General features: G+C 21.6%; 1 protein-coding gene across 2 annotated transcripts in view; it reads left to right on the top strand.

Moving 5' to 3' along the window:
* Window positions 1-276: 276 nt before the first annotated feature.
* Window positions 277-21,925, top strand: part of LOC129611085 (protein yippee-like) — a 34,017-nt gene continuing 12,368 nt past the window's right edge. The window contains exon 1 of one of the 2 annotated variants that reach the window (XM_055524022.1): window positions 277-628. The gene's annotated coding sequence lies outside the window, so the exon portion shown is untranslated. The remainder of the gene's footprint in view (window positions 629-21,925) is intronic. The other variant, XM_055524024.1, reaches the window with a different exon arrangement.

The following is a 21,925-nucleotide window of genomic DNA, read 5'->3' on the forward strand; positions in this document are numbered from 1 at the left end:
AAAAAACACAAACAATAACAACAACAAAATATGGACAATACAGCAGCAACCAAAACAAAGATAAAAAATAAAACTTGAAGTTTTTATAAAAATTTGTGCCAAGATTAAAAACGGAGAATCTAGTTTAGTTACATTTCGACATTGCTCCTGAATAGTGAGATTAAAAATAATAAAAAAAAAATAAATTTATATTAAAGTTTAATTAACAAATTTTTTTTTGGAAAAAATCATAGAAAAAAATTTGTTTTTTTGTTTTTATTTTGTTAATCTGAAATTAAAGTAAAAAAAAAAAATATTGGAAAAAAAAATTGATTTATTTCTAATTTTTTTTCCTCTAACAATTTATAAAATTGAAATTCAATTATACAAAACATACATACATACACATACATATGTGTACATAAAATAATAAGAAAAAAAAAATACATAAGTAAATATAGAAAAAAATAAAAGAAAATTTTAAAAACGCATTAAATAAAAATTTTGTTTTGGAAAATTGAAAATAAAATTAAAAAATAAAAAGTTAATTTTCGTGTTTAATAAAAACATTTGAGAAAAAAAAAAATTAAATACAGAAAACAAAACAACAAGGAAACCAAAAAAAAAAACACCAGGAAAATAAATAAAAGTAAATATAATTTTTGATTTTTCACCTCATTAATAAAATTAAAAATATTATTAAAATTAATTTTATTTATTGAATAAATCTAAATTTAAATCAAAATTTCAAAAATAAATACGCAGATTTTCATTACAAAAAGAAAGAAGAAAAAAAAATTTTTTTCAACATAATAAAAAACAGTATGTATGCATGTATGTATATTAAAATTTTACTGTGTGTATGTTTGTATGATGTACTTGTGTGGATGTTGGAAAAAATTTTATTTATTTTTTTTTTCTTTCTTTCTTTCTTTTGCCAATAATTTTTCAATACTTTTTTTTTTTGTTCGTAATGAAAATGTCAACAATTAGAAAAATAAGAAAACATTAAAAATGTTTTCAATTTTATGAAAAATATTAATTACATAAAATTTATTTATGTACATATACTCGTATATGAAATTACATAAAAATATCAAAGAGACAAGTTTTATTTTTCTTTTATAAATTATAAAAATAAAGAAAAAAAATTAATAAATTTATAGCAGAGATTTTTAGTTTTTATTCTTTTAAGATTTTTTATTTTTCATGTTGCAAAGGAAAAAGTAGATATTTTATATTAAATGTACATATGTATTATATATGTATATATACATAAATGCATGTAATACTTATGTACTTATGAATTGCTGAAGAAAAACATTTTAAATTTACAGTATTTGTCGGAATTAAAGTATAAAAACAAAATTTCTATTTAAGGCATACATAAATAAGTTTTTTTTTTATGACAAAATTATATTGCTATAATTTATTTGCTTTAAGCTAAGTCACCCCCAATTTCGTACTGCAAATATACTGCTCTTAAAACCGATTCAGTTTAGGTAGAAATTGTTGAGCCCAGTTTTAAAATATATTTCTGAATTGAATTTAAAAGCAGTATTACTGTACTTTAATGAACTCTCTCTTAATAATAATTTTGAATTATTTTCTTAACATACTTCAATTCTTTTATGTATAATACCTATAATATGTAGATAATCTAATAACTAATGACGCAAAATCGATTAAATATGCCTATATATAAATTATATTTTAAACAATTAAAATAAAACATTTCTTACTTTGATATTTTTCATTTTTTCTTAACATTTTGGAGGCTTTAACTACGATCAAGTATGTACATTTTTTTTACATTTGTATTGAATAGAGTTACAAAAGAAAAAAGGTGTGACTTCATGTATAGCAAGATAAATATTAGTAAAGTTTAATATAAATTTTCATTCCGGAACTTGAAATTTAAATATTTCTGCAAAATAAATAAGTATACTTAATTTAATTGTAAATATTATATTTTCAGTAATGTTTTTAATTCACAATAATTTTGTTCATATGATTTTGTATCAGATAATTGATTAAGTTCACATTTTTCAATGACATTTTTAATTGTAAAACTGATTAATTATAAAAATTTATTTTACATATTTATCTTTTCATAATATTGTAAATTTAAAGTATATTTGTGTATATGTCATTCATAATACTATTAATTATTCATTTAATAAAATACAAAATGGAAAATTGAAGTATTAAGATTTTGATTTGCAATTGAAAAATTTGATTGCTTTATTTAATATACTAGAAAATGTAATATACTCGTAGAAAATACACAAGGAAAAATAATTAAAATGATTAACTATGAAAATTTTTAAATGGGCAAGTTGATTGTTTAATTTTGGAAAATACTGTATATTTTTCTTGTTTTCCTTTTTAATGCGCATTTACAAAATTTTCTTTAGATAGAAGTACATATACTATGTATATGTACATGTACATAAATATTTTTTCTTTTATTAAGTATAAATTTTATCATAAATCCAAAAAAGAAAGAGAAAAAAGAGTTCAAAATTATTTTCCTTTCTTAAGAACGTACTTACTTAAATTTATATAAGAAAATAAATTGATAAATTGAACAAATTTAAAGAAAATAATTGATAAATTCATCATAAATAGCTCATAAATTTAAAAGAAAATCTAAATCTAAATTAAGAAAATTTCTAAAATAAATGAAAATTTTTATTTTGTCTTAAAAAAGTTTTTCATTTAACTTATATTGTTGTTTTTTTTTTTTCTCTTTGTTGGTGTTTTTATTTATTTTTTTCCAATATTTTAGATATGTAAATTTAAATATGTATATACATGTACATAGTTTTATATATTATACATGTGTATATCTGTTTTTTTTTTCTATTAATTTCCTATAATATTGTTTTTATTTTTGTCTTCAATAATATTTTCTTAAACAGCTGTTTAAAATGAAAAATTTCTGATAGTGTTAGTGGTTGGTTTCTTTTTTGTTCAACTTAATGTCTTAGTGGTAGTGCACATGTGTACATAAACATATCCTTTCATTTCATATTTATTTTGATTCTCTCTTGTTTTCTGTGTTATTTGTTGTTTTTTTGTTTAAAAACTAATACCTTGAAAGATAAAAATTCTTGTTTATTTTAATTTTTTTTTTCTTCGAGTATGGTAAAATATCAATAGATGGCATTTATCTTGTACTTGTATTTAATTTTTCGAAATAGAACAGAAATTAAAAATTAAAAATTATCTTTGTTAATTATTATCCTTGTTAATCAGATTATAAAAGAATTAAATTTTATTTAACAAAAGCCCTTGAAAATTTTACATACGCGCTAAATTATAAATATTTACTCACATAACATGCTCTTAAACAGTATTACTTATTCATTATTTCCTTTCCATTACAATAGTTTTGTAAATTAAAAATATTTGTGTATTCCTTTGTATTTTTCCAAATTATTGACGTTATGGTTCGAGTCTTTGCTTACAATTTATTGGCCCTGCGTCATCAGATTTATTTTTATTTTGTTTGTACCGTTATTTTATGTAAATAATAAGAATTTTGTGAAGTTCTATATTAGAATGTACCTACATAAAATAAGCTTATTAAAAATTCCTTGACTACTTACATATATTAATAATTAAAAAAATAAATTATTCTTTACTGAACAATAATTATTCATAATTATTTGTAATATTATTGTTCCAATTTTTTTACAACATAAGTAACTAAGAAATATGATTTCACAGAATATTTAATTTGAAATTTACTTTAAAATAATAAATTTGAAATGACAATTTTGTTTTCGGCAACATTTAAATCTTATCATTGAAACCATTAAAATTTAAACTAGATCTACTTAATTTTGAAATTGTGTCAAATTTTGCTACGCACCACATTTTTAACAATCTATTTGTGATTTTTTAATGAATATTTTTTCTTATTTTTACATTCATATTTTCTTATCTTTAATAATTATTATAATAAACATTAATTATATAATAAATTTTGTTAATTCTTTTTTGTTTTCTATTTCTTCTTTAAAACTTTGAATAAATTTTCATATACAATGTATGTATATATTATTTTGTAATACATTACACATACATTATATTATTCAAGGGTCAAAAAATGTCTTTACATTTAGAAACAAAAATTTTTTTAAGTTATTTTGGGTCATCAGACAAAATAATATTGCATTTTTCAAGTTCAAAAAAAAAAAATAAATATAATTATGCTTAACTCTACTTAATTATTAATTAATACATATACATATAATTAATTTAAATATATGCATGTACATAATTGTATGCTTGAAACTTTTCTTATGATTTTAAGAGTTACCAGATTTTTACAGAATTTATTAAATTTTTTGTAAATATAACAAATTTGTAAATAATTATTTTATTGATAAGTATGCTTATTATTTATCTATCTGGGAAAAAATAATATAAGCACCATCTTAATTACGATCTTTCGAATTGAATTAAAAATTTTGTTTCTGAAATTATATTCGAATTTGCTTAATCTATGTTAAACAATTTTGAATATACACACAATCTTCGATGTTATTTATTAAGATTTAATATATTATAAAACATACTTAATTTTTCAAATAGAATTAAAAACACAATTATTATGGTAGCTAAAACTAAACATTAAAATATAAATTTAGTAATTAAAATGAAAAAGGGTTTAAACCTATTACCTACATATAAATATAATTAAAAATTCCCCATTATACATATGTCGAATATTTACAACTATGATGGCCAGTCTGCTACCGTTAAGTTATTTATTTCTCAATTTTTTTTTCCTTACTATTTCTATTTTGGAATAAAATTTTATGATTTTGATCTTATAATATTTTTTTATTTTTATTCTAAATTTATTTCAAATGAAAATATAATAAAAATCTAAGAATTTAATATTATGCAATCTTATATTTATTTTAAAATTGCAAGAGAATATCTTGAAGGTCGATGCTTATTATTTAACATTTTACCCTATAGTTGCATACAAAAACAAAAAATTCATTCCATACATGTAGATTTTGTTTTGTGACACGAATTAAAAAAAAAAACTTTTTTATTTTCTATATAAGAAAATTTTATAATAAGTGCATTTTAAATGTATCTAGTATACATGAATATATAGTATATAGAGATATAAAATATAAAATATGTAAAATAATAATGAAAATGTATGCATGTATAATAAGTGTGTGCAATACTTAGAATATAAAGAATAAAAACAAATGTTAGTTATAATATGTACATATAGAAAAAGAACCTTGATGGTGCACCTTCATAATATAAACAACAGCAACAACAATAATAATAATAATAATTATAACAGAATGTAAGAGTTTAAATAGTGCACATTGAAAAGTATATTATCATACTTAACCTACACAATATCTCCCATATGTAATTTGTTTTTGTACACGTATAATTTCTATGTTGTTTGCATTTTTCAATTTTTTTTTCGCTTTTCTTTTATTATTTTTAATTTTTTATTAAGTACAAAACAAGAGATACGAGTATAATAATTAAAAAAAAAAATTAAACTACCTTTGTAACTATTAAAAAAAAATAATAATTCTTTATACATACTTTATATTATTTATATTATACATTATATACAAACATACACAAAATTATATCTATAGGTATATAGAAGGTATACATACAATCACATGTTCTTCTTTTCATACTAAGCATATTATATTTCCCTATGCACACATTTTATTAGTATGTTGTGTATATTTACAAATGCATAGAATTTGTTAGAGAATTAAAAATAAATAAACGTGGGGAGGCAAAAAAAAAAAATAGAAAAACAAAGAGAAAAAAAATGTGCAACCAAAGCACTCCACAGAGATTTTTAGTGTTGCCATGTGGAATTAATTTGCATGGCAAGATTTTATTTTAAAAAGCAAAACAAAAAAAGAAAATATTAAAATAAAGTAAAAAAGTAGGAGTAGAACAGGAGGAATAATTATTAAAAATTATGTTTTTTTTTGTTTTTTTTTTTTTTTTTAATTTATATTATGCTTATATACAAATACATACATACATAATACTGGGGTATTATTTTACAGAAAATCGTTTAATACTTTTTTGTTTTTTTAAAATATGATTTCATTGTAAATGCAATTTATATTTGATTTGTGTATGTATGTATGTGTTTTAATAATTATATTTTTGCTCCCACATTAATTTCCAGCACTTAAAATATACATACATAATATGTATATGTACTTAGTAATTTTGAAATAGATATTTTATTTATTACCCATGTAACTTCATACATTGTGTATGTACATACACATTATATTGCAATTTTGGTAAATCAAAAATTAAATTAATTTATTTTTGCTTCAACAATATGGAAAAGCATTTGATTTACAGAATTATTCTGAATTTCATGAACCAATTCTGAATTTATAATCAAAGAATTGCTACTAAATTGATGTTATATAAAAATCAATGTTTGTTTATTTGTTAAACCCAATTTTTACTATTATAGTTAAATTCTTCGACATTTCTGTTAACAATTTATTTTACTTAAATTCTTATTTTACTTAAAACCAAGTACATATCTTAATATACTTAATGTTTGTACATTTGTACATTGGAAATTACCCACAGAAATATAGATTATGAAAATTTTCAAATTCGTAATTTATTTTCATATACATATGAGCTGGTTTTTTTGAAAATGATATAAGTCAATTTTTTTCATATATTGAGATATTTAAGGGTTTACTTTTGAATCAGTTTAAAAATATTGGCTATAATAACACAGTTTGTTTTATTTATGTCTAAATTGATTTCTATTGAAATTGTGATTTTAAAAGTGAAGAAAAGATTTCTATAGCCCATCAAAATTACCATTAACTTAGTCTTTTTAAAAAGTGGACTTATGCCATTTTCAAAAAAAAAACACCTTAGGTATAATAAAATTGATAAAACCAAATTAATTAAACTTATCTAAAATTAATTTGTTAGAGAAGTGTGATATTGATATATTTTAATTCTAATACTTAACTGTAAATAAATAATATAATGTACCCATGGTATAACACCGCCGCATATCAAAAATATGTATTATAAGATTTTTCTAGCTAAAAATTTTAACATTTATGAAGAAAACGGTACTTAATATGCTAAAAGATATCAATTTTTTGAAAAAAAATACTAAGTTTTACTAAAATAGTAGATACTAGAAATTTTTACTAAAATTTATGTAATTCTATAAATTTATACGTATGTAAAGAGATTTTTTTTTAATAAATTCAAGTTTTTGTGTAAGAACGTAACAAACATTCAATATTATAATTAATTGAATAAATTTGTCTTTAAAAATTTTTTGACAATAGTTTATAATTTCGTAAAAAAGTAAAGTATATTAAAACGAGCATTTCCCGTTACCATAACATCTTTTTTTTTGTCATATTTTGTGTTATGTTTTAATTAATAATGTAAATTTGCAATTGTATTTATTGATTAATTACGATTAAATTACAGTAGACAATTGTTCCTTTGTTTCTGCTATAAATACAACTACTCTACGGGGTGTTTCGATCCCTATTTATTAAATATAGTAAACATACCATAAATATCTGGTAAACATATTTTTTTTTTTTGATAAGCATATGAAATTAATTAAATTATTTTGATTTATTATAAAAAATATGTTTATTATTTCGTTCACATTATTATTTTGCACAGTTCAAAAAGTTAATAATCTTTAAAGAAAAAAAAATGGAACAGGACTTTTCACTCCATATACTTTTTCATATATAATGCATTTTTTAAAAATTAATTTAAAGAAAATTTATGGATTTATTTTTGAAAAAAATTAAAAATTAAACTTTACGCGGTCATTGATATTTTTTTTATTATTATTGTATGGTAAATAAAAATAATCTGTATTAAAGCCCATACTATATACATATATATATATATGTATTTAGGTGAAAATACTTGACTTTACATATTATGTTTTGTGTTTATATAAAATATTTACGAAGAATAAGAGATTTCTCTTTTTTGTTTTTTGAAAATATTCCAGAGCAAAAAATAAATCAAAAATGGAAATATTTAATTATTTTATTAATAATCGAGAATTTATTGTAAATATGTAATTGGACAAATGAACCATATCAATTCGGTTAATCTACTACAATTTAAAAGTTTTTAAAAGAAGACCAAAGAACAAACATGAAAAGAATTTTTTAAGTAAAAAATTAAACACAAAAGTTGATTAAAATGGTTTTTTTTTAGGTTTATTACTGCTTTTTGACAAATTTTCATTTATAAGCTTGTATTTCAATTAATTTCTTATTTCCTTTGTTTTAATTGCTGTACCCCAATAGTTTATTGAGTAGAACCCTGTCTTAGGAGTAAATTCTTCTAACTTCAGTTTCAATGCAATAGACACTAATATTTGTGACTTCTTTTAGTACTTTTCATTTGTCGCAATCATCGAGAAATTTAAGTCAATTTATTTTAAGTTGTGTTTTTTGTTCCATTTTCTTACAACTCTTAGTAATATGAAGTTTTAACATTGTGAATTTACTTACTTGTTCGTATTATACTGGGTTAAAATTTTACACAATTATGCTTGACATTATATGTATATACATATTTAAGTTCCGTTCTCAGTTTATAGGTATGGGTTTTTTTTTTTTCAAAATAAATCAGAACAAACATTGAAACCATATCCATCTTCCAAAAAAAAACCATGAACACGGATTTGATTTTAGTAATTTCAGATATTGAAAGAACAAAATTTCTTTTGGTCACCGCAAAAATAATTGTTTTTTCCTATAAACTTTAATTTTTAGCTTTTTTCAATAATCCAGTTTAATCTAAAATAAAAAATGAAATACAGTATAATTATATGGGTGCTAAATTAATTTATAACTAAAGCCTAATTTAGCTCATATATATTAAGAATTTTATTGCATTTGTATAAATATATTATAATATTTAATCAACAATGAGTCAGAATTTATGCAAATAATTAAAGTCAATAAAATAAAATTAAATAGTAAAATGAATTTATTTTTTATTTTTATATATGTATGAATGTATACATAATATCGAAATAAATAAAAGGTACTTAAAGAACGAAAATCCATTTAGATTTTATTTAAATATTTATTATATTTTTCATATACAATCTATTTTATAGTTAATGATAACAAATATTTTCTTAAGACGCAGACCTACATTTTTGTAGACATAAGTAGATATTATATAGAATGTGTTATAATTTAAGAAAGTGCTAATTAAAAAAAAATTTCCATTTTTTTCAATTTGCAAAAAAATAAAAATTGCGTTTAATAAACTTAATAAACACTTTTATTTTATTTATTAAGGTCTATTAATTTTAATATTAATTTAATAAATTATATATATATATATATGATGATATTTATTTACATTCAAGTAAATATAATTTCTAAATATTTTCTGGTAACAGAATTTCATGTATAGCATTTTAAAATAAAAAGGCGAACTCTTATAATTTCTAACCCAAAAATCTAAGCAATTTTAAACACCAGTTGCTGTATTCTACTCTTAAATTAATGCACTTAATTAACTTCATCATTCCACGTTCAATGAAATTTTATTTTACTAAATTGTTTCATAAGGAGTAATATGCTTGTATGGTAAATGTATGTATGTCGAATTAAATATGATTCATGTTAAGTAATAAAAACCGTATCTGACGAGAAATGAAATATACATAATTCAATCAATAATATTATAATTTTTAATTTATTTGGAAAATATTAAAAGACTCTTGTGTGCTTGTTTTTTTTTTTAAATAAATTGCAAAATTTTATTCTCAATTAAATTTCATATGTTTAACACATGTATATAGGAATAAAGTTGGGTCAAACCAATGGTTTGTATTGTAGCACTTTTCCCTTCAACAAATGAAAATTCTGCTTTTAAATACAGTCTATGTATAGCTATCACACTATTAAAATTATTTTCATTCATATACAAAACTATTTCTAGGATTGCATATATTTAGGATGAGGCATATATGCAGTCTTTGAAATAAAGCAAAAATTAATATAAAAAGGGGTTAACATAATGCTCGATTTTAAGGGTTAATTGTGTGAGTTAAGAAAAATAATTATATTTTTTAATTTCACGGAATTTACCGTTAGCTTTCTGCGTTTATAAAAATTTGGAAAAGCTTGCGGTTTCGGAAATATAAGGTGTCAAAAATTCAAATTTTACTAATTTCAAGAGGTGATAACTTGAGAGGGGTTGGAGATGGAAAAAAATTTTCTGCTAACAAAATGAATTATTTATTAATATCTAAAAGCTCCTAAAATTTCAAGCTTCTACAGTCTGGGGTCTAGAAGAAAAACGACATCAAAAATTTGGAAAAAAAGGACTTTAAATAACGGTAAATTTGAGCGGCCATTTTGTTTTTCTTAAGTTGAACTATAGTATACCGCGCAAGGGGAAGCAAGCCACTGCCTTTCTGCGTTTGCAAAATTTCAAAAATGCTTATGGTTTCATTGCAACAAATATTTAAAAAAGGCCATTTTTAGGGTTTTGGGGGGGTATAACTTCTAGAGGGGGGGAGATAGGTAAAAATTTTGTTCTACGGAAATAAGTTTCTAGTGAAGATCTATGTACGCATTAAATTTCAGCTTTCTATCTTCAAAGGTGTAGAAGTTTTGTAAACAGACACACGGACAGACGGACGGACGGACGGACGGACGGACAGAGTGAAACTAATAAGCACTTTTTTCAAAAAATTTTTTGGAAAAGTGCTAAAAAATCGTACATACATATATAAATAACATAAAGTGATAGTTGGAAACGACTGTATAATATTTTTAAAATGCATGTTTTATATTGTGTCAGAATTATTGGTTATTACTTACTTACTATATTACTGGCACATTATTTTTTAAACATTTATACACCGTACATTTTCAATTAGTATGTTTTTATGTGTGAAAAGTAAATGTGCAATTATATTTTGAAGCACAAAATATGTACATATGTGTTTACTTTTCGTGTAATCAATTATGCGAGCGAAAGCTTCTATAGGCCAAATTGGATGCAATAAGGGAGGAGCTGCGTAAATTGATCAACTTTTGAGTCATGCGAGATCCCAGCGATTGGAACCGAATTCAATATACGAACGATGAACCAAATTTATCTTTTTTATAATTTTTTTAAGAAATTACTTTAAGTAACTTTATTTATAGGTTTATCTGGTAATAAAACAAAACAAGCCTTTAGTAGACCTCAGAAGTCATGGAAAATGAATTTTCAGTAATGGTCAAATTTCAAAATATTTTTAAAATTTTGTATTTTAACACTGATTTTAACACAAAAGAAAAGATGAAAAAAAGAAATTTTTTCATGAAAATCCGGTGCCCAAAAATTGCATTTTAATTAAGAATGAATTTTTAGATTTTTGACGGAATTTCATGCAATTCAATATTGGAGTTCTGTTTATAAATTAAACTACCTCAAGAAGTGAAACCTCTTTTAAAAATCAATTTTACATTTTTTGGAAATACCTGAAGTATTTTTTTACTATAATTTTTAAATAAGTGTATAAAATTTGAATAAGTTTATGAATGGAATTTTGTGCAATAATTTTAAAAATTTTCCATGATTATTAATATTTAAAAAAAAAAATTTTTTTCACTTTAAATTCTTCAAGCTTTAATCAAGAAGCTCAATTGAACATAAAATTTAAGTTATCTTTTATATATTGTAGTACATGTTGAACAACCTTTTACCTATACATTTATCATTTATTTATTATGAAATTTTTATACTCTCCGCCGAACTAGTTTTATTTCTTATCGTTCTTTCACAGTAAACAACAAATAAAAACAATAAACCAGCAAAGTTAGCTATACTTACTATATAGGTACACATATTATTATCTTGTATACATAATATATGTATGTATGAATGTATAAAAAACATATAAATATAATATAGAAAAGATAAAGGTAGACATATACATACATACATTCATTTACATTTACTTATTTGTAAATAAAAACATCGAAAAAAAGTTCATATGTTTAAAATAAAAACATTATACAATTAGTTTAAAATAAAAATAAACTTATACATTGGTATATATGTATGTACATACATAATATGTCTAATGTTTATCTTTATACATGCAATGTTTTTGAATAATATAAAACCTCAAGTTTATGTATGTTAATACAGGCATGTGCAAACTATGCTCGGTTTATGTATTTTATGTGGCCCGTAAAAATTTGTCAAAACATTAGCATTATCTGAGTCATTACTTTCAAAAAAATTTTTCAATTATAATAAAATTGCGGCGATGGAATATTTATCTACTATTCATTTTGAAAAACAGTTCCAATTTGTGTTTTTAAAAAGGCATTGTTAAAAATAATGAAATTTTAAGTTTGATAGTTCACATTGCTCTTCAATATTGCTCTCAAAAACATTTTCCAACAAATTTTCTAAAATATCTTCAAATTTTTTCATATAATCTATAGGGCATATACAAAATATATAATTATACAAAATAAATTGAAATCATCTCATATTAGTGTGGGGTGGGTACAAATTTTGAAATTACAGAACAAGTTTAGAATATTCTTTTACTTAGATTTAAATAATCAAATTGAAATACTTACATACATACATACATATATCATTAATATAATTTATAATCTAGTCTAATACATGCTCTTTTATAATTCACAAGAAGAAGAAAGAAGTACTGTTTTAATAAGTTTTTAACTTCTGTTAAATAAATGTTTAAATAAGTGCTATTTCCAATGTTTCAAAGTAAGGGCAGTTGTAGTTAATGTTATAGTTGATCTAAAATTAAGTTATATAGTTAATATTAAGTATTATATACAAATTGCTTGTTTGCAGCAACATTGACATAACTCAAAATTTGCAGATGTGAGAAGAACTAACTATAAATTTTTATAGTTAGTATATTTTACTCATTAAGTGCTTATAGAATTATTTTATATTCTATTGTGAGCAATAATTTTCAAACTAGAGAAATGGTGTTTTTGCACAAAAAAGAAATGTTTTCAGCGGCTATTTCTCTATAATTAACTCAGAAATTGTATTTTTTGGGTTATGTCATTGTTATAGCAAATAAGCGACATGTTTCCCATTAGTTTAATATTATTTAATAAAAGTACATGAATGACATTTAAGAACCGTTCATAGTGAATTGAAGAGTATTATACCACTGGATTTTATTTTACACATATTGGTGGCATACTAATATTAATATTATGTCTGTAGAATAAGAAATGTCGAAATTATATTGGGAAATATATTTCGCGATGAAGAACGCAATTTACGTTAATTTTTCCTTATTTTTTTTTTATTATTCTTTTATGTTTTTTTTGTTGTTGTTATTATTTTTTGTTATTCTCTTTTCATTTTTATCCATACAATTTTTCTTTGTTCTTTATTCTCTATTTGAGAATTTCAAAGTTGATTTGAAAAGGGCGTAATAATTTTGTTTTTATGTTTAGAAAATAAATTGTATGTATAAATAAAAGCTATTTTACATAGTGTATCTCTATGTACATATATATGTATAATATTTATATGTTATTTATATTTGTAAGAGATCAAAACTAAAAAAAAATAGTAGACTTAGAAAAGCAACAAAGAAAAATAGAAAGTTTCCATAAAGTCGATAATAGTTTGCTATATAGACTAGTTTAAGTGCATTACATGTAGTCCAGTTTAGTTGATTTAATTTAAGTTATTGTTGACCAACCATGTAAAAAAATTAATTTTTCTTATACATAAGCACATGTAGTTGATATACATAGCTACTCGTAGAATTGTAAATTTGGATTAAAACATGGAAATTTTTTTAAAATACTTTTAAATATTTTCATTTGAAATATTGAATCAGGTTCTTATAACAAGAGTTTTAACCAAATAACCACTTCTTTTTAATTTGGATATGGTTTTTAAAAGACTTAGAATTATAATGTTTAATATCATAATTTTTTGAGAAATGGGAAGTTTCCAGTCAATTTTATATAACTTTAGAAAATTATCAACTTTGTAAAATTTTAGGAAATCTTTGCTCAATGTACGAAATTGTACATACATATAGGACTTGCATTTTCGCCATTCACTTTGATCTTGCAAAAATTTGAAAGCATTCTTTTTTGAATAATTCAAAATTTGAACGATTATCAGTTTTTGAAATTAATCTAGCTAAGTAGCCATAATATGGAAAATTCCTAGAATATCTAAAATTTTGGTGTAATATTTCTTTGCTGGTAAAAAAAAAGCCCAATTTAAACAAAATCAATTTCAAGTTTAAAAATTAAATTTTAATCAAATTACTTATATGGCTGTATGTATGTATGTAAATATTAAACACATTCTTTATGTACTTGCATATCTTAATAATTAGAATGTAGTACTAAGTAATGCCTCAAGTAATCTTTACTTGCTTATTATACATACTTATTAAAATATTGTTTATACCTACATATTTACCTACTTACATATTTTGTTAACCTCAAATTGGATTTAATAACATTATTTTAAATTCGTAATTTTTAAAGAATTGCTAATAAAGAAAAGGTTTCCTCTGAATACACATTATATGTGCAATGTAGCAAAAACAAGGATCTTATTTAAGATTTTGTTAAATTTATTATATATATACATATATATATGTTTAATATGTATTATTTTACATATAATATTATAATATCCTATAATTGCTAATTTGAGTAATTATAAATAATTTATTTCGAAATTATTTTATTTACATAAATCCCATTTTATATTTATAGCTATATTAACAAATAACAAATATAAATATATGTATACATAAATACATATACATTTATCCATATGTATGAATATATTATGCAGAATTTATTAATATTTTTTTTTTGCTTTTATTTTGTATTATATTAATATTAACTATGTTTATTTATATTTTAAGATCTTTATTTTTGTTACATTGCCATTATTAAACATTTACCAATTCTGTGTGTTATATATTGTGTTCAATATACATATTGATATATATACATTACATATATAGGTATGTATATAAATATATTATAATAATAATATACTGTAAATGCATACGTAAAAGAAATCCAAAGGTCTTTGTCTCCCTCTGATAAAAATTTTATTAAAGTTTTGGATAAGATTGAAATTGAATTACGTACATATTTATGTACTATATTTAAATATATTTATATCTTATATAGTTATAAGTAAGTATAAATAAATATCTATACGAATTATACAATTTTATACATAAACATTTTTATACACTACATTTTATTCATTTCGAATGGGTTATGTACTTTATATTTAATATATGATATATATGTAAATATATATATATACATATATTGTGTTTATGAATCCATACAAATGTAATATTTTTTTAATAATAATAATAATAATAATATGGATTATGCATATAGATATGTATATGTATGTATGTACCATATAGAAAATCAGATGTATTTACAAGATTGTATTAGTTTATTTTTATATACATACATACATATATTAGAGAGAGCGTGTATAAGTAAAAAATATACGAATATAGAATATGCAGATTTTTCTGTTATTCTTTTTATTTATTTTTATGTTTTTAATAACGTTATTTTTAGAACTTCTTTTTTTTTTTTTTTTTAATATTTCTTTTTTCACCCGATGTAGCTTTATTTATATGGGAGGTAATAATATATTACATACGTATATATGTACATATATTAATAGTGTATACCCTCTTAAAGAAGAATAAAAAACTTAAGAAACATACAGTTTTAATGCAACAGATTATTGAACCAAAGCAGCGAAAAAGAAAGAAAAACAAAAACAAAACATTGTCAGAGAATGGAAATGAAAGAAAACTTTTTTTTTTTTTTAAATCGATAAAAATATTATGAAAATTTTTCAGTGGTGGTATTCAATTTTCTTATACGTATGTATGTATATACATAGTTGTAATATTTATAATGTAAGAATATTATTATTGAAGGTGGTAGATATTGCTTTGTTGTTTATTTTTTTTTCGTTTTTATAGATGGCGCTCTAATTTTTTTAGGGTGTTACCATATTGAAATATTTTGTAATATTATGTGAATGTAAGTGTGTAATGTATGTATGTAAATATTAAAATATGTAAATGGAAAAATATTGAAATCGGATATTTTACTTTTAGATTTACATTTATGACCCTAAAAATAAAAATTGTTAAAATAATAATTTTTTTTTTTACAATAAGTATGTAAAAATAGAAATTTAAAATTTTAAAAATATTCTTAATTAAAATGAAATTTTCTTAAAAAGTATTTAAATTTTGCTCCATTTTTAATGTGTTTCATGCCATTTTACATTATTCTGTTGGAACGGAACCGTTTCTGTTTTTACAAAACTCATCAAAGTAAAAGGAAAAATTATTTGCAATAAAAAAATTAATTTATTTAAGCTTTTGTCTTATGAAAATAGAAAAATTTTTGAGATTTTACTGTGCTCATGCACTTTGTGAATAAAGCGTATAGATTGATCAATAATTTTTACTCATAATTTAATAACATTTAAAATGAATTTTTACAATTTTTAAAATGAATTTTTACAATAATTTTAATCACACCAATAATTTTGACCTCCCTAAACCAAAGAAGTTTTTATAGCAGTTCCTTATATACGGGTGCGACTGTACATACGTACGTATAATATTTTCGAATTTTTTCACAATGAAAGCAATAAACTCTTTCAAAATTTGACTTTTTTTTAAAATTTCGTAAATAAAACTATTAAAATTATATTTTTAGCCAATACCAAAAAAAAATTTATTTTGATATTATTTTGATATTTTAAATATCATTTTCATTGCGTTGTTGTTGATTGACTTTAGTACTTCCATTTTACTTTATACTTTCTGTTATTATTTTTCTGTTGTAGCTACTACTATAACTTTTATATACATATATATATACATAAATAATGTAGTTTTATTACTACGAAATAAGTATAAAAATAAGAAGTTCAAAACAAACTCTTAGGAACAAAGAAAAATGTGGTTTCATTTTCAAAAAAAAAAAAAGGAAAAGAAAAATAACAAGAAAAATGAAAAATCGCAAAAAGACATAAAAAATTAAAGAAAGAAAAACTTGTAAATATCCTTTTTTTTTTTTGTTATTTTGTATTTGTATGTACTCATGTATGTATGTCGCTGAAATTTAAGTTTTTTTTTCTTTTTCACATCAAAATAGTTGATTATATAGTTTTGGTATATAATATAATATTGTCATCATCAATATCATCATCATCAACATCATCATCATTATCACAATCATCTTTTGTTATCAACATAGACAAAATGTACATAAGGTATACCTTAAGAACAAAGGATTTTTTAATTTCCATTCTTATATACATTTTATATACTTACATACTTTTATACTTTACAATATAAAAAAATATAAAAATTAATAGTCACACAATAATAGTTTTACTTAATAATAATAAAAAAAAAATTGCGCAGAAATTTTTATAAAAAAAAAAAAAGCAAAAATTTAAATAAATTTTATATTATGTACTTATAGTTGCTAGTTATAATAATAAAAAGAAGAAATACTTTTCATAAATAAAATCATTCATGTAAGATTATAAGTATAAATTAAATAATATTTAAGTGAAATTTAAATTCATTAAAGAGAGAAAAAATGATATTACATATGTACTACGTGTGTATATTTGTTTGTGAATGTGAATTACTTAGAATGAATAATAAGTTTGTACTTAATATTATCAAATTTAAATAGAATTTTTTCGTTTTAAACTTTCATACATATAATGTGTACAGTGTCTGAAAACAAAAGAATAACGTTATGTACCTAATCATATACTCGTAATACAATGTTATATAGAATGCATATGCATATTATATATAGGGTGATTAAATAATGACTACATTATTGTGTGTAAACATGTAGGGCATTAAAAAGGTGTCAAATCACAATACTTTCCGAGATACTGTGATTTCAATGAATTTTCATGAAATTTCTACTTGCCCATGTTGTTTTGCTTACAGCATCCCTACCAAAAAATGTAAAAATTTCAAATAAACAACTTTTGAAAGGCCAGTAGCTTAAAATCGACATATTATGTAATTGATTCTAGTATTTTATATACTTTCAGAATATCAAGCATACTAAATTTAGAAAAAAATCAAATTTTTCAATTTTTTTTATTTTCTCCAGATTTTTTTAGTACGAAAAATTGTTATACGGAAGATGTATCAAAAAACATTTGAGCTCATTACCGAACCACCACTCTGTAAAATCTAAGTTTTTTTTTTAAGAAATTTTTTTATAAAATTGCTACAAATTATCTTGCCATTCTAAAGCATAATACATACATACATATGTATAATTTCTTTGTTTGCTCGCTGTGCATAAACCCATAATGTGGCAATACTTTTTCAAAAGAAAAAAAAATGTATATATAATATATTTAGAATTTTAGTAGTCATTCATAATAAATTATAATATTGATTAAAACATAAATGAGGTTTAAATAAACAAAGATATTATTATATATCTAGATTATATACAAACATACATATATACAAACATATAAATTATATTGAAAGGATATATGGTTAAATATTTATTAGGATGTTGTGTTTTTAGTATACGAGTATTCAATGTACAAGGTCATGTGAAATAATGAATTCTTTAAAGATATAAAAATAACGAAAAAATTAGAATGAAAAAAGGAATGAAAGAACAAAAGAAAATAAAGTATGGAATATTTGCTATTAAAATTGAAGTTTTGGGATTTTTATTAAATTAATCTAAAATATTTAAAATGTAAAAATGTTCCAGTTAACTATTTCTATTCATGCTTTTAGTTGTTAGTGAAATTGTTCATATTTGGCAATTTAAATTTTTTGTTTTTTACTTACCGGCTGGTTGATTTTGTCTCAAATGAATATCTAAAATGGGGGTCGGTGACCTGATTAGATATGATGAATAATAATAATTATAGAGTGGAGGAACATAGAATAATACCAGAAAATTGAAGTTTTAATTTCAATAACCCTTCTCTTAAATTTGTTGTAAATAACATTTTAAGAAAAATTCATTGAATTCCAAATTAAACAGAAAAATAAAGCAATATCTTTTGATACTATGAAAATAATTTCTAATGTAAAATCTTAAAGGAATTCCTGAACTTTTTTTATAAGCCTTACATACGTTCGTCTTTAATAAACTTTTCTTAATTTGTCTTGTATTAAATATATTATATTAGTTACCGTAGAAGCATTTTTTTTTAAATGATTTTAATGCTCTTTTTCTTTAAAAAATTTTAAGGGCAAAACACAGCATAATCTCAGTTAATGTTCAAATCTATCGTTACTATTGTCTTTTTATATTATAATTATCATTCCATGTAATCGTTAGTGATGGTTATGAAATCGACCATTCAAATAGTCATTAGCATGTTATAGCCCAACCATTATAATATTATATAGTTAAGCTTTTAATATTCTTTCCTAACGCTGCACTTAATGCCCAATATTTGAATGGCCCAAAAACTTTAGCAATTTTTTTTTGATTTTAGCTGCAAAAATTACTGGTCTAAAATGTTAAATCGATCACCAAATACATTCTTAATTAATAAATGCTTAGTATTTAGTAAATATTAAAAATTTGGAAACGTTCTTCGGACATAAACTATAAGCAGCGAAACCCACCGTTTATTAAATTCGAAATGTGTAGAAGAATTGCAAAGTTTTACCATAGCTTTAGTGTAATTTTTTTTATTCAAAATTATTATACAAATGTATTAAAAAATCATTGAACTTTTTTTTTTACAATATAAACAAATAATTACGATAAAGATAAGCCAATTATTAATCTTAGCCATATTATTGAAATTAAAGAAAAGTCACAAAAAATTCTTATCGGTTCAATTTTTAGCAAAAATATTATTAATTTTGGGAAAAAATAATATATTTTATTGTAAGTGATGACTTAACAAAAATAAAATTATATTTCTTTCGAGTATACATATCTATATACTGTATAGAGGTATTTTTGTATTTTGTATAACGTTCTAAATCACTTCTTAAATAAATTTTAAAAACAGTCACGTTTATAATGGCAACAACTTGTTCTTTATCATTCAATGATTGTAAAATTAATGATATAAGTACTTGTTTTCACAAAAATATATACAATACATACATACACTGACTCCAATTGCATTGTAATGTTAGACATTTTGACTACAGATAACATTATCTACAGCAATTAAAAAGTAGTTTTGATTGTTTTCCGTATTTATTCAAATAAATTTTTGTACGTAATATTTTATTTAAAATTTATACAATACCATTACATATTATAATTGTTTATAAAATTAAAAGACATAAGTATATAAAATTCAATAAAGATATTAGGATTTTGAAGTGAAATAATAAAAGTAAATTTACGAAATAATGAAAAAAATTAATATTCCGACATTTTAACGCCGCTCAGTTTTTTTTTTTTTTATTACATTGTTTGTTGTCATTGAAATCTTTTATTCTGCGCAATTTTATTAATGATTAAAACGAATGTAGGAAATCTTTTAAATTATTTACTTACTTATAGTTTAATAGTTTTGATTAACAATTAAAAATAGAATATAACTTGAAGTTTAATAGATTACGTAATTGAGATTTTGTAAGTACTATTATATTAAAATGTTATTAAAAGCGAAAAATCTTTTAATATTAAGCATAAATTTAATTAGAAGAACCATAATGTGAATTGCTTAATTACTATATATGTAGGTACCTTAATTAAATTCTAAAAATCGTCACATAATATATTAAATTTTTAATTTTAAGTAATTATTTTTAACCATAACGTGGTTGACTTCTAAGCCGATTACATTATAGGGGAACGGAGTGATGTTGTTCCAAAAAGTATATATTTCATTAAAAACATTATTTCCATAGTAAGTTGTTGGAGTCATAATCAAAAATTAAGTGCAGTTCACTGGATCTAATTGTCTTTTTAAGGGTTTGAGAATGTTAAATTCAAACCCATCAGTAAATTGAGCCGATATTGGTGAGAGAACATTAATTCAAACACATACATACATACTATGAATAATAAATTAATTTAATTTATTTCACTTTTAATTAGATGAAAATGCGGGTTTAATTTATATCTAGACCATAATTCAAATTTTTGATGGTTTTATTAAAAAAAAAAAGTTAAAAAACACGGTTATTTTTTCTTTATAATTTTTTTTATGAAATTCATACATTATTTCTGTTTTTTTTTGTTTTTTATATTTGGCCAACAATAAACCACCATGAATATATGAATTTTTAAAAAAAAAAATCATAAAATCAAATAAAATACATACGGGTAACGAAATTGAAGGCAAAACAAGCGAAGAAAAGAATTATACTTATGCCCCCGTGTATGCATTTGAAAAATTTTATTTATTTTTTAAACTGCATTATTGCAAAAAATATTTTTGTAATATAATAGTATTGCACATATATAATTATACGTGTACATGTAGATATATAATTTATGTTGTTCAAGGATGAACGGACAGATGATAGTGCACGTTTTTAAATTAGTATTATTTTGGCGATGACGAATGCAACTATGGTCCTTATAAAAATATTAATTTTTTAATTCCAACAAAGGTGCAAAGATGATGTTTATTTTTAATCTATTTATAAAAATGGTGAAAAACATAGTATCCATTCATTTTATTTTTATGAAAAAACTTTCTATATATTCCTTTAAACACAAGCTATAAAACTTGATTGGTAACTTAATTCTGAAGAACAAAATTGTAGTTTGAACAAACGTTGTGGCTATTTTTTTTAGCAGACCAACCAATTTCCGGTTCA

Source organism: Condylostylus longicornis, unplaced genomic scaffold (genome assembly GCF_029603195.1).
Source record: "Condylostylus longicornis isolate FDR11 unplaced genomic scaffold, ASM2960319v2 ptg000048l, whole genome shotgun sequence".
Taxonomy (NCBI): domain Eukaryota; kingdom Metazoa; phylum Arthropoda; class Insecta; order Diptera; family Dolichopodidae; genus Condylostylus; species Condylostylus longicornis.